Source organism: Hoplias malabaricus, chromosome 6, assembly GCF_029633855.1.
Source record: "Hoplias malabaricus isolate fHopMal1 chromosome 6, fHopMal1.hap1, whole genome shotgun sequence".
Taxonomy (NCBI): domain Eukaryota; kingdom Metazoa; phylum Chordata; class Actinopteri; order Characiformes; family Erythrinidae; genus Hoplias; species Hoplias malabaricus.
In genome coordinates this window covers 15,838,313-15,852,987 of record NC_089805.1, presented here as the reverse complement: position 1 = coordinate 15,852,987, position 14,675 = coordinate 15,838,313, and the positions used below count along the sequence as shown (strand labels likewise).

General features: G+C 37.7%; 1 protein-coding gene across 4 annotated transcripts in view; it reads right to left on the bottom strand.

Annotated features, from left to right (window-relative positions):
* The window catches only part of ctdp1 (CTD (carboxy-terminal domain, RNA polymerase II, polypeptide A) phosphatase, subunit 1), a 243,775-nt gene that overhangs the window by 111,055 nt on the left and 118,045 nt on the right, over positions 1-14,675 (bottom strand). The window lies entirely within an intron of this gene.

The window sequence follows — 14,675 nt, the reverse complement described above, 5'->3', positions numbered from 1 at the left end:
TCCCCTCCCATAATAAGCTGATATGTGTTTAAACAAGGGAATAACTTAAAAAAACGGGAAAAGAATTGGGGGTCGTCAACATTTGGAGCATACACATTAACTAATATGACATCTTTGTTATAAAGTTTACCAGTAACTATAACATAACGACCATTGGGTTTCCTGGAGAAATGCGATTCCTATTTGCAAGTTTTTAAGATGTGAGAACTTTCTTTTCACAGGGTGGTTCAAACCTTTAACATTCCAAGTAACAAACCCAAAATTATTTGTCATATTTAGGACAAAAGCAAAGTTAGGGAACAATACAGTCGGTTATAGACATAAAACAAATTACCAAATAGTTTACTCTGGTCGATCTGGAACAAGGAACTAAAAGAGTTGCTATTACTGACAGCAGGAACCCAAAACCCTTCCCAAAACCCCAAGGCGGAACTAGCAGCAAGAACAAACAGCAGACCTTCCCTATCTACCTTTATTGCCTCCCTACAAAATCTTATCTAAATAATATCTTCACCTGCTCCTTAAAAAAATGGCAAAATCCCCGCTGATGAACAGGACAGGTCAGGTCCACAAAAACTGAATATTTTGTTGCCCAATTAACACCCATGGTTTTAATACACTTGACCAGGGGAAGCCCAGAACAGATAAATTAAGTAAATATTGTCATTAGCTTAGTCAGTATAACTTAAGAGACATTTGGACGTGGTCTTACTCATGGGTATATTAATCAAGAAGGTTTATTAAAATCCTCAATAAACTTCTCAGCTTCAGCCACAGAGCCGAATGCAGTTTGGGTCCTGTCAGTCTGTGTGATGCGGAGTCTTGCTGGGTACAGGAGGGAGAGTTTCAGTCCCATCTTGTATAAATTACAAACCTTTATTCCTTCTGTTTGCTCACCACTTCAGGGGGGTAGTCTTCATAAATCCTGAACGAGATGTTTTGGTATTTCAGGTCCCCCCCTCTTCCTGGCTTCCCGAACTATGAGCTCCTTATTACGAAAATGATGAAAAAAACAGAGTATGACGGGCTTGGGCGCCAGGCTGCAATGTGCACAATCCAGCTTCGGTGCTGTGGGAAAAGTGTCATGACCACGTCCCGTAGTAGCTTTGCAAAAAAAAAGACTGGGTTGTGGGCCTTCCATACCTTCAGGTATTCCTACAAGCCGGACGTTACTCCTCCTGCCTCTCCCCTACAGCAGTTAGCCCAGCCTTAAGCTCCTCGTTGTCAGCTTGTAAACTCGCATGGCTGCTCTCCACCTTCTCCAAACGCTGATAAAGAGATTCTGCGTTTTCCTCCAGCGAAGTCAAGCACAGATCATGGTTGACAACAGTCTCTTGGATTACATCCAGTTTGTGGTTAATCTCCTTAAACGATGTTTTCAGCTCGGAGATTAGCGCAGACCTATGCTCAGCTAATGAGGCTATAAGGTCAGCTTTGCTAATGACGGCTTCAGACTCAACTTTTTCGCCTGTTTTGGGAGGTTTAGGCGGCATATTAAAGTTAAAGTGTTACTATATAAAAGTAGCAAACACTTCAATAGCAGACGTCTGACTAGGATAAAAGCAGGCAGGATTGTAAGGATGGAACTTGGAGAGCTAGAAGATGGCACGTCTTACTCCATACTTGTTAAACCAGAAGCCCCCTGTCAAATATGTTTTAATAATTTTTTACCTACAGACTCTGCAAAGACTGTATCAAAATCTAGGGACTAATTTGAGAAGTGACCAATCAGAATTTTTGACAGTACATGCAATTGCAAAAATGACACTATGCAGAGTATTGTGTAAACCAAAACGATTATCAATACGTTTAATTTATGCTGAGATATTCTACAATTTCATGTGAAAAATGTAAATTGCACCTCTGAGTGGATATCATTAATTTTTTTTTTTTTATAGCAGCTTGTTGTAATGATATACCACATGGTCTGGTCTAAAGATTTAGCCTAAGCTAGTTCTTAGCAAGTGGCACCATGAATATACTATTCAGGTTTCATGATTAGATATTGTTAAGGTTGTCAAATAGCTGTTGAATCTGATTGGCCAATGACAGTGTCAATATTACCCATATCATGTTGTCCTTAATTGTCCACTTAAAGATTTGCCCAGAGAAGCTGCATGCCCAGTTTCAGCTTGTTCCGCCTTGTAAGCAAGTAAATTTATTTTTATAGCACATTTAAAAGCAAAGTGAAACAAGACGAAACACAAGCCCTCCGGTCACCACCAGACATCAATCCTTCAATCCACCTTTCAAAATCTTAACAGCTTCTGAAAGCTAGACGACAGAAATAAGTTTTGAGCTTGGATTTAAAAACAGTTAGAGATGAGGCAAATCTCAATGCCACTTGAGAGTCTAGTCCAGCAACAGCAAAGGCATGAGCCACTTTAAGCTTGAGTCCATGGGACAGACAAAAGTGACAGTGACAATGACCTTAAAAGATCATACAGATGCATAGTGGTAAAGCATGTCCACAGTATAAATTGGTGCACAGTTGTTTTATTATAAAGTGGTACCTATAGGGTTTGTAGTACATTGTGTTCAAAACCCTGCTAAATCTATTCATAGGTTGCATGAATATAGTACACAGTAGCCACAATAATAGCGACCTACGCATATCCTCAAACCAAAATATGAATAAAAACTTTAAATATTTTTAAATTATGTTGTTTCTGTCAACACTATCAGTCATCATTTAATATTAAAATAAAATAAAACTATGGGTGTTTGACCCATTTATCTATATCACATTTGTAAACAGAGCTCTGTACGTCTGTGTTAGTCAGTAGAAGGGTTCAGGCCACATCCCAAAGTAGCCCTATACTGCCTAAATAGTGCACATCACAGAAAATAAAACAAATAATAAACAAAGTAATTAGATGCTTAGGGAAACCTGAACCTAATAGCCTGCTAAAAATTATATTCGACATACAACACATATTTCTGGGTTTTGTAAAACTCCAGTTGTGTGCAGGCAGAGAAGCAGTGTATGAGATATGCAGCATTTTCTTATTTATAGAAAGCATAAGGTGATAAATTTTGATAATTAATAAGAGGTGTAAAATTCCCTCTGTAAAAAAGTTTTAATCTAATATGATAGCAAAATTAAACAAGAATTTTGAAGCTGACTTTATGCAATGTACACATTTTTGTTGTTACTCTTTATGCAAATTAACATATTTAAGTAGGTAATGTCACACTTGCATATTTAAACATAAAGTTTCAGAAAACCTGCAATACAAAAAATAATCAACTGGGAAAGTTTCATGGTGATGGTTTAAAAAAAAAAAAAAATATATATATATATATATAAAATATATTTTTATATAAATATATAAAATAATAAATAAAATATATATATATATATATATACTCTATACACCTGTAGAGCCTTGCCTTAACAAGGGCCCATCCTGAACCTGCAAAACAAATCAATAATGACATGTCCTTATATAGGGACACAAAAGATTTCCAGCATTGTCAGGTCTTCAGCAAGCATTTAAAACCTAAGAAGTGCTATGAACTTCCTGTTGGGTGGAGGGAGATAATCTACAGAAAACTACACAACAGGCAGTGCAAATATTTTCTAAACCCATTGACAGAAAAGAAATCCCTGCTGATGGCAACAGGAGGGACATTAATTTAAACCAGGGGCATAGCCACACTCAGTGAGAGCTAATTTTCTACGGGAATGCATGTGCGCAGACACTCCTATTGTTTTTGCACAAACACACATTCCCACGAGTTGGATTGAGAGCTGGAGCGCAAAGGGGCGTGATTAGGGTTACCAATTGTACAGGCACTTATAGCTGTAGTCCATGACTGTAAACAAAAACACTTTTTGTTTGAAAATTCAGATCTTTCAGCACTATTTTTCTAGCTCTCCAGTCTGTTTGCATGCTCAAAACTGGTCTAATGTGTTTACAAAGCCACAGTGTCCATAAATTAATTAAAAATTATACTGGTTTCATCTCTCACACTCTCTCTCTGCTTGTGGCAGAGGCATCTGGAGTTGTTTAAGACAACAGAGAAAATAAATATTCAAAGATTCATATATTGAAAAGCACAAACCAAAATAAGTATTGCTCTATTATTGGTCCATAGGTGGCTTATTTTGCTGTTTCGGATCACTTGAGGTGAAAATGTCTCCAAACTTGGCTGGTGGCTAACTGCATTACCTAAAGTGCTGCAAAACTAAACAACTCAAGTTACAAATGAGATTCTCTGGTAATTCAAACGGTGAATGAAAACTACAGACAAGTTCATCTTCAGACACGTACAAACAACAGTTATTGTTTCTGTCAAAATATTGTTCCACATTAAAAGATGCAGAGCTTAAAGCTTTGTTTCCCCATTTCCATTAAAACTGAATTCCACATTGAACAGTTAGGGGACATTTTATTCCCTATGTTTGAGGTTAACCCATGAAAACGGATAATTTGCACCACAGCTCCCCCTCATATGGAGGGAGGGGCAAATACTCCAAAGCACCTAAACAGAGAACGTGCTTCTCAATGGTCGTCACTTTTATTAAGCCAATCAACAACCAGAGTTTAGTGTCCACTATTTAGGGCTGCAGCCAATGGAGTTACATTCCCTCCTACAGGGGTTTGTTTTGTGGTGGTGTTGAGAACAGCAGGTCAGTGAAACACTGGAAACTTACAGGTATACTTTTAGATAGAACTAATGTTAGCAACATGACTCAGAGAAACTACATTTAATTTCTCCCTCAATACCTCGGTGATGACAATAAAGCTGAATTTTAGAATCAAAGGAATACTTTATACATAAAAATCACGTTATATTTTAAGACAAATATAGGAGTCCTAAATAATCATATTAGTTTCTATATTAACTATAGGAAATAACAGTAAAACTATGGCAGCAAATGTTTTAACATAATTATGTGAAATATTTACTGAACATACACGTTATATGATGAAATGTCTTTCAAGACCTCTTAGACCAATAGGATGCTTTCTCATGAGATCTTTTTTATTAATGTACAATTTAATATAGTACAGCAGTTATAGATTAATAAAGTATTTGTAAAATACATCGACAGATTCTGTTTTACTGCTGTTCAGAAAGACTGCACCAAGGCTTTGCATTAATTCAATTTCAGAAAATTGGCAACTCTAGGGGTGTTGGGAGCACAAAGCATATGAGCAGAAGACACTGTGTGAAGCACACAACAGCACACAAAAACTTTGCCAAAATCAGCTTCTCTACACCCTTAACGAAAGAATAAATGAGCCCACCCACTTTTGCCCAGGTTCATTCAAAGGTCAATTTCTGGCTACAACACCAATTTAAACTAGCCTTTACATGAATGATCTTAAAAATGTAGAAATTCTAAGTTATCAAAAAGTACAAGGAACTCGATTCAGTGCCAAGTGTTTTGTTAAGGCTCTTCTAGGTGAACCCGGCACAGAGCTTCTAATGAGGCATGACAGCCTCTTTCTCCTCTTCCTCTACTCTTCTGGAATCACAGCCACTACAGCTGTAAAAACAGCCCTGAAATTGGTATCATGTTTAGAAAATATTTAGGTTCATGGTTTTACAGCTAAAAAAAAAAAAGTAAATAAAACGTTTGCATTTATAGCAAGAATTACAAGAGATATATGTAATACAGACTTCAAGCACTTCAAATCTGGTAATGCAGTTTCAAAACAGTCCAGAGAGTTGTCTGCCTCCTTCCCTTTGTCCCCAGACGTGAAGCTTGACCGGGTTTGCCAGTTTTAGGAAAACTGAACGAACAAGCAAGAGATTAGCTTAAAAACTGTGGACCGTAATAGCTAAGAGGAGGGTGCCAATATCAACATACTTATGCAGTAACTCGTTCATAATTTAACTAAAACATCTACTTCCACAAGACAAAAATGTGAACGAGCAGCCACCATTTATCTGCATTTATAAGCCTTTACTGTCCAAACCCATTCCCGACACATCTATGCCTCACTTTCAGTTGATAGTGTTGAAATATAAAAAAAAAAACACAACCTATGGCATTTACTACTTTTAATATATAAATTTGCCAGCTCTGGCTGTATTCTGTGGCTGATTCTGTTTCTAAAATGCCCCCACTTTTCAAACAAAAGGCTAATATTTCCTCTCATTTTACTCCGCCTCTGGTCATGGAGATTAAAAGAGCAATGAGGCTTTTTGTGGCCGGTAAAATATAACATTAACTCTGTTCATTTAGTCATTTCATGGCTGAAAGACACCATGTTTGTAGACCTGGCAATGCACTGTAATGTCATTGGACAGAGGGCAGGATCACAGGCAGGACCTTGGAGGGCGGGATCACAGGATCTCCACTCCGGACTGGTTACTTCTCACAGAGAATACTGGTTCAGTAATGTTATGAGGAGAGGCAGCAGTGTTTTAGCTTTGACTGTTTGCTTAAGCCAGTCATTCCCAAAGTGGGGGGCACGGCAGAAAAAGTTAGAGAACCACTGCCTTAAGCTGTGATCACACACTTTGGATATTTTATGACAAAGTACAGTAAATATCTTACAGATTGCTCCTTAAAGTTGGACAATTATTTAATATTGCTTCTGTCAGCATTGTTGTTTTGTCAAGTTGTTTATTAAGATGAAAGAACACATGCACTAAACATTCATTTACACTGTAGATTGTTTGTCAAGCCCCTTATTTCATAGATTAAATCAGCATTAAATTCACATTAAAACAAACAACTGAAAAGATGTTTCAAAGCATATTCTTCCCGTAAAACACAATTGGTACTTCAGTAAATTAAATAAAACTCTTTACCAGACAAATGAGTAAAGATATTTTGTGTTTACATACTCTAATCTTTACTCCTCTAATCTTTACAGCAAATGTTATAAACATTCAAGAAAGCTAGTTGATACAGTTGAACATTTGTCTTAAGTAACAGTGTGTTACTGTCACATTCACACTGTTTTAGAATGTAAGAAAATGCTGAAGTATTCAGAATGTTACTCACACTTATAGTAATAGAAGTAATAGCATTTATAATTTGTAATATTATTACATTTTAGGGCATTTTTTATTCTGTAACAAAATGCATATTATAAGTAACACTCCGAGCACTGGCTCGGATGTGTAATATGTCCATCATAGTGAGGACAATGTTCCTACTAAATTTTGTGAGCACTGGACAAAGACTGTGGGTAATTTTAATTATACAGTAGATATACATTAGAAGTAAAAAATCCTATACTAATCCATTAGACTTTCATATATAGTGCTTTTCCACCACATGGGTCCAGTTCTACATGACTCGACTCGACACAGCTTGTCGCATGTCCAATGGCAGGGCTCTCCTGCGAAATGTAGCCTGTGACATTGAAAAAACCTGTCTTTTACAGAGATCGCTGTCTTTGAAAACCACAACACCAACGGCGGTCAAATTAGGCGCTGTTTACACATCATATATTCGCATGTTGTTCTAGTTTTTTGGCCTAAACACGGCTCCGCAACCCAGTTCTCACATATCAGTTTTACTAGTTGCACGTTTGGCTTTCAGTGGAAATTTTTTGTTGACCATCTGCCCAAGGAGCATATAAACCTCTTTAAAACACCTTGAGTAAAGTCACAAGCTGCCATGGTGAGTCCAATAAAAATAAACGTGAAAGCTGCTGTAACTTAAGAGATTTTACAAGTGGCAAGTTTGTGCCTGCATTTTGTGGTGATTGACATGGCTCTGGCCAAACAGTGTTCTGCAGGCTTTAAATTTCACCAATTGGTACCTACTTGGCATGGTTGAAACCCAGAGCGAGCTGGGACTGAAAATCTACCCAGTTCCAGGGACCAGGTACCATATTTGGCCAATGGAAAAGCAAAAAAGTCATGTAGGTTCCATGTAGTGTAAAAAAGCCCAAAAGGGCCCACCCCTGCAACCACAAAATTCTTGTAATCAATCTTTATATCCCATCCCAAACTAACAGGGTTGCTATGTCCTCCATGTCCCTATAACGTATTTACAGTGTGATTCCCCAATCAGTCTGTGTTCTCATTATGCGCAACCATTGACTAGACCTTTCAGCTACTTCTGACAGCTCCTTCTTAGCTGCCCTTACTTCTTAGTCCCTGATGCTGAACTGCACAACGAGGGATGTTGTAGATTTTGCTACAAATCTCTTAACACCTATGTGCCTGCCACCCGTGTTTTCACCTCAGCCGCCAAATCCACAGTTTGTTCCTTTTGAAAGCTTCATGTACTGTGTCCTCAAGGAGGATTATTAACTCTGTGAAATAAACTATCTCTTTTCCTTTAAGAGAACATCATGTCTGGCCTCAGTGTACTTAAAGCAATGCACCCTGGGACCTGTAGATTTTTACCTACATCTGCCTGCAATTTCCAGTCTTGCGCTTCACTCCATTTACCAAAATTTAAAGCCTGAATAAGCTTCTATGGTACAACAATTTTCCCCCTCATGCACAATCCCAATCACTTTATTACTACTACCATTTAGCAATGCATTAACCTCTAGGCATTCGTTGTCCAACAAGCTAAAACACTTAGCATCTGATTATGTCTCCATGGGGCACTTAAATTAGTTACTTATTTGCAGTTCCTGATTTGTTTAGGTCCTTAATGGGTACCTTTTATTCACCAACTGAAGATGGTTCCCTATTTGGAGCTACAGATACTATGAATGAATGTAAACTAAAATGAGTGTACATACCTATATACTTGCCGCTCAAATTATATTTAAAGCATCAGAATGATAATGCAATATTAAATATGCAATAGTAATGCAATATTAATAATGAAAATTAAAATTAAGCACCCTTGTAACCATAGAACGATTGAAAAAAAAAAAATTTGTATGAAATATGATCTTCCATTACTCAATTTCTTTTAATTTTACAATGTGCTCAGCAATCAATCAAATACAAAGGGTTTTTGAAAAATGTACTCATGTAGTGCCAGAACAAATAGCCATCCTAAATAGTTTTACATTTCCATTTCAAGACAAACTTGGATTTAGTGTGGTCCAAGCTCATGCACAATATTTTGTTATTTGCTTCATACAAAACAAACACTTTTAAAGAAGAAATCAGACTCAACTTGAACTTGAGAGTTGGGACTCGTGAACAATCATGTAATTTTTTTTTCTAAATGTATATCTTTTATTTTTGATTGGTGACCTGCATTCAGTTTCTTCCCTGCCAGGTGCAGCCACAGATATCAGCACTAACGGCAGCAGCAATTCACCCGCTGGAGCTGAGCCTTTTGTAGTTAAATTTCGTTACAATATATACTGTATTAATATTTATTGGTTAAATTTTGTTCAATTGTTATTTATAGTATTAGCCTATAGGCTACATATTTATTTGTAATTATATGGTTATTTTTGCTGACTGCTGTTTCTTTTTACTATGCTGTCTTCAGCAAAGCATAACCTACCGAATTATAGGTATAATATTTTTATTCAAGCTTGGTTTTTATTAAAAATAAACAGCCCGTTTAACAATAAATTTTACGTCCACATGTCCCAGGCTCCCTCAGCCAAGGGCTAATTCTGGCGTAAAGACGCACTCTCCTTGATTATTCCACAGTATTGTATTGTGTGATAAAACTGACAGTACAGTACAAAATTTAAATTCATAAGAAATAGCAATGAAGTGATGTGGGCTGGACCAGACGGCATTCATGCTTTTCAAAAATAAGAGACCTGAAACTCAACTTGGACTAAGAGACTTCAGACTTGACTTGGACAACAGCAACAGTTCCCTATGAGCAGTAGTCTGTGATCACACTGCTGGCTACTGACTACTGGTACTGACTTTTGCTTCTGACAAACAAGGTATGTGTCTTCTAGAGTGACAGTCCTTAAAACTCGTATCTACTAGACAGTGCAATACTTGCACTACCATGTATGTGCAGTGCTGAATATTGCCCGCTACCAAATTAGTACATGCTTTGTTATGGTCCTATGACAATTGACTCTGAGAGACTGCTGAAGTACTCAGTGGTTGGGACACTGTAAAATGTAAATAAATAAAGATTTTCAAATCCCACAGACCAATATTTTATTTAAAATAGAAGAATAGAACACATATCATAGTAAAAGTGAAATATCTCACAATTTCATGAAAACAAATATAAAGTAATTTAAAACTTGATGGCAGCAACACATCTCAAAAAAGTTGGGACAGGGTCATGTCTACATTTGTGTAACGTCCACTGAACTTTTAGCATCTGTCTGTAAGTGAGGACTGACGAGACCAATTGCTGGAGTTTTGGGAGAGGAATGTTGTCCCATCCTTGAATGATTGATCAACAGTCTTTGGTTGTCTTTTTCAGATTTTTTGTTTCATGATGCACCAAATGCTTTATATTGGTGAAAGGTCTGGATTGCAGGAAGGTCAGTTCTGCAACCTTGCTGATGTGGTGCATGCAGTATGTAGTTTAGAAGTTTTAGAACATATGCCAAAATATTAAAGGCCTTCCCTAAAAGAGACGTCATTTGTATGGGAAAAACTCTATATACTATTCAGAATTGATAGTGCCTTTCCAGATGTGTAAAATACACACGACACAGGCACATATGCAGATTCATACCATCGGAGTTAAAGGCTTTTGAACGGTGCACTGATCAAGCTGGATGTAACCTCTCTTCTTGAGTCCACAATAGTGATCGACCGATATGGGTCTTTTGATGGCCGATGCCGATATTTAGACTGCAGTAGTGGCCAATGGCCAATATGTAAAGCCGATATTCCCATTTCTTTTGCAACTAATAACAATAATAATGCAACAATAATAATACTAATAAACAAGACACAAAACTAATGAACTTAAAAATTTATTTAGCACAGTCTACTCTTCTTTGCTCTTTTTGCAGTTCACTTGAAATAAAAAACAGAGCAATATTAGAAAACACAAAAACCTAAATAAAATACAACATTTCAGTGCACTTAGACACAAGCAGATAGCAGCATCAATATGTTTTTGGGAATGAACATTCATAAAAAAAAATAAAAAAAAACACTTATTGTTTTTGGTCTCAATTAACTAATGAGCCATTAATTAGGCACCGAACGGTATTTACATTGTGTCTGCTAATTTAGATAAGTAATCAAAATATAAATAAAATAATAACAAATATTTGTGAATAAATATATATATATAAAATCTAAGTGCACTTAACAGCATTTATCAATAGATAACTGCTGCTATTTATTCCTGAGGAAAAAAATATTTGAGAAAAAAAAGTTTTTAAACCCTGTCTAAGTTAAGTTGTAAGTTGCAAGTTGTAGGAAACTTCAGTCTTGATGAAATGGCCATAACCTCAAAGAATAGTCACTCAGTAGTCCCAGTCTAGAAGCAGCAAGTTGTAATGCAGGAAACAAAGTTTCTCTGCATTTTCTCCAGTGAGCCTGTTCCTTTTCTTCTCATAAAGGATCCCTATCACACTAAAAATTCTCTCACTGGGAACAGAGCAGGGTGGAGGACAGAGATATTTTCTTGTCAGTGGTGCAAGAAGGTTTAGGCGGGTTCTGTTCTGTTACCACCATTCCTGTGGCCGACCAGTCTTTCTGTCAATCACCGGCTCCCGGAGGTAACGATTAAGTTCATCAGAGATGTCCTCACTGTCCTCCTTAGGATGACTGTGAGTCCCAAATATGTTTGCGAACATTTGGTCAACAAGACCAGAGGGTTTCTTCTCCTCCACCCTCATTCGTTTGGACTCTGATCCTTGATCTTCAGTGGTCACTTGATTGTCAGAATCACAGGTAACGGCTTGTTCCTCTTTTAGCCATTGTTTTGCCTTATCCAGTGTGTCCTCTGCTGCAAAGGCATGGCCCTTATATCAAGGATCCAGCAGTGTTGCCAACACCAAATATTTGGTCTCCTCAATCTTAGAAAATCTCTTTTCCAAGCTCTGCACCATTGTCTGATGGAGTGTTTTGATTCCCCTAGAAGTGGGACCCTCTGCCTGAAGCAGCATCTTCAGCACTGCAATGCTTGGGAGGATGCAGGAGATGGAGGCTTCTGCTTTGCTCATCTCAAGAGTCACTTCTTCGATAGGGCCCAGTGTCTTAACCAAATTTGAGACTATATCCCATTGTTCTGCGGAGGGACTTGGAAACTTCCCATGTTCTCCTGCATACACACTTAGGGCACGCCTCTGCTCCAGCATCCTCTGCAACATGTGAAGAGTGGAGTTCCAGCGGGTGGGAACAGCTTGAATGATTCCATGCTGGGGGAGGCCAAGGTCTTCTTGAATGGCTGTAAGACGCTGTGCCCTCATGAGATGCCCTCATTTATCACAAGCTGCAGTATATGTGCATTGCAGCTGAGGTTCGGTATCTCTGCCAGCCTCATACCTCTGATCATCTTTGCACCACTGTCTCTGAGCACAAGCACAACTCTCTCTAGATCAATATCCCAATCACCCACCATGATAAGAAACAGCTCACAGATATAGTCCCCAGGCCTTGACATTTAGGACAATCTGTTTCCTTTCCCAGTCGTTGTCTATGATATGACATGTTAGACTCATTAATGATTCCGTGTCTCCTGACCAACAGTCTGTAGTGAAAGACAAATAGGGGTCAGCATTATCAGGTGCAATCAGTTCTCTGATTTTCTTCACAACCTTTGTATGTACACTGTCCAAATCTGTGTACGGTAGTACTTCTCACTTTTGAGGTTGTATTTTGGTTCCCCTACAGCCACCAATCGTCTAAAGCCCATAGCTGAAACAACTGTGAAGGGTTGGCTGTCTGTGGCAATCATTTCTGTTATTAAAATGTTGATTCTTTTTGACCTGGGATCTGTTTTATCCATTTCCTTTGTGCATCAAATAGTTATGCTACAGTGGGCTGAAGTAAGTTTGTTCTAGCTTCTGCATCATCATTTTTCTTCTGTGCCTCTTTATAAACAGGGAGGTGGTGAATCTTCATGTGATTCCACATGTTTGTTGTGTTTGTTTTCTTCCCTGTTTCAGCCCCCATGCTCACCAATTCACTGCAGATATTGCACTTGGCCTTTCCTGGTGCTGGCTCAGTGAAATGCTGCCACACAATGTTAGATTTCTGTCCAGCTATCTGAAATTATTAAAACAGAAATATATACAGTGAGTAAAACAAACAAAGAAAAAAAACCCCCAAAAGATAAGTCATGTATAATTGCATTATTCCATACACATTACAGCTGAATATACATGGTTATCTTGGCCATAAATAAATCACCTTGATCACAGTTATGTGATAAGAGTGGATATTATGCCCCTCCAATATTTAAGAAAACCGAGCTGGTAAGTAGCTAAATAATGCTGAGTGTCTAGGTTACAACTATCAACTCTGTCGTTTATGATGCAGATTATTGATTGTATGTTACAAAGAGCAGCCAGTAACAAATAGTGAGAGCTGAATAAGAGAAAATAATTCTTACCGTTTTCTCTGATGAGACGGCTACAGGTTGGATGCTTGTACTCCTGTACTTCACTGATGTCTGTTTGTAAGATGGCAAAATGGACGCAAGGGGACGCTCTAACAGCCAGAATGACGGAGCTGCCCACAGCATTGCCTGTGTGCATTGTGTAAATATAGGCCTCTCGCGCTAATATATCGGCTAATACCGATTATATAAAAAATGCCAAAAATTAGGCCGATTAATGGACCAGGCCGATATATCAGTCGATCACTAGTCCACAAGACATGGCATCCATGAATTAAAAAAAAAAAAAATTCAAATTCAAGAAACAATTCAAATGAGCTTTGGCCCAGTGACGACAGTGATGTTTATATATTAACATATGGCTTCTTATTTGCCTGATATCGTTTTACAATTTCTGGAAGTGTGCCAGAGCTCAAGTGGTTTCAATGTTGTGCTGCCTGGGAGCCCAAAGATCTTGAACATCCAATAATAACACTCATACACTCAGTGTGTCCTTGCACACAGGGATTTCTCCAGAATCTTTGAATTTTTTGATATTATGTACTGTAGATAGTAAAATATTTAAAATCTTTTAACAATTACATTGCGGAACATTTTTCTGATTTTTTTTTTCACAATTATTAGGCACAGATTCTTGCAGATCCTTTGTCCATCTTTGCTACTTACAGACTCTTCCTCTCTAAAAGTTTTTTTTTATATATACACTTATGTGACTCGAAACAGAGACTAAGCCATAGGCTACAGAAGAGCCGTACACTTTTGTGAGCATTTATATAAGTGCGCAGGTGTTTGTGTCACTCTGCGATTACACCACCAAACCTATATGGCTGAATCGCAAACATTTTCCTCTACACTAAGTAATACACAATAAGGTAGCATATGACTATTAGATTTTTACATTTTTAAAGTGCACAATTTTGGGAATAGGGGACTGTTTGTACCAGAGTGCACAGTTTACATCGGGTGCCAGGAATGAAATAAATACAAACCTACATTTTTTCTCACGTTTGCAAAATTTATCCTGTTGCAAAATTTTCTAAGGCATTTGTATTTTTCCTTTGTCAAAGATTGTTGTTTTTTTTGTTAATTCTATGACTTCCAAACCATGTCTGAGGAAATCTCTCACCATGAATTTGCTGCTCTCTGCACTGTAGTGTGAAGAGGAGGAGTTCATGTTTCTGGACTTCTTCAGTTTGGCTTAAACCATGTTTGTCCGACTGCAGACCAATCGCAGCTGGGTCTATGAGATTTGAAAATCTTTCCTTCTGTGCAT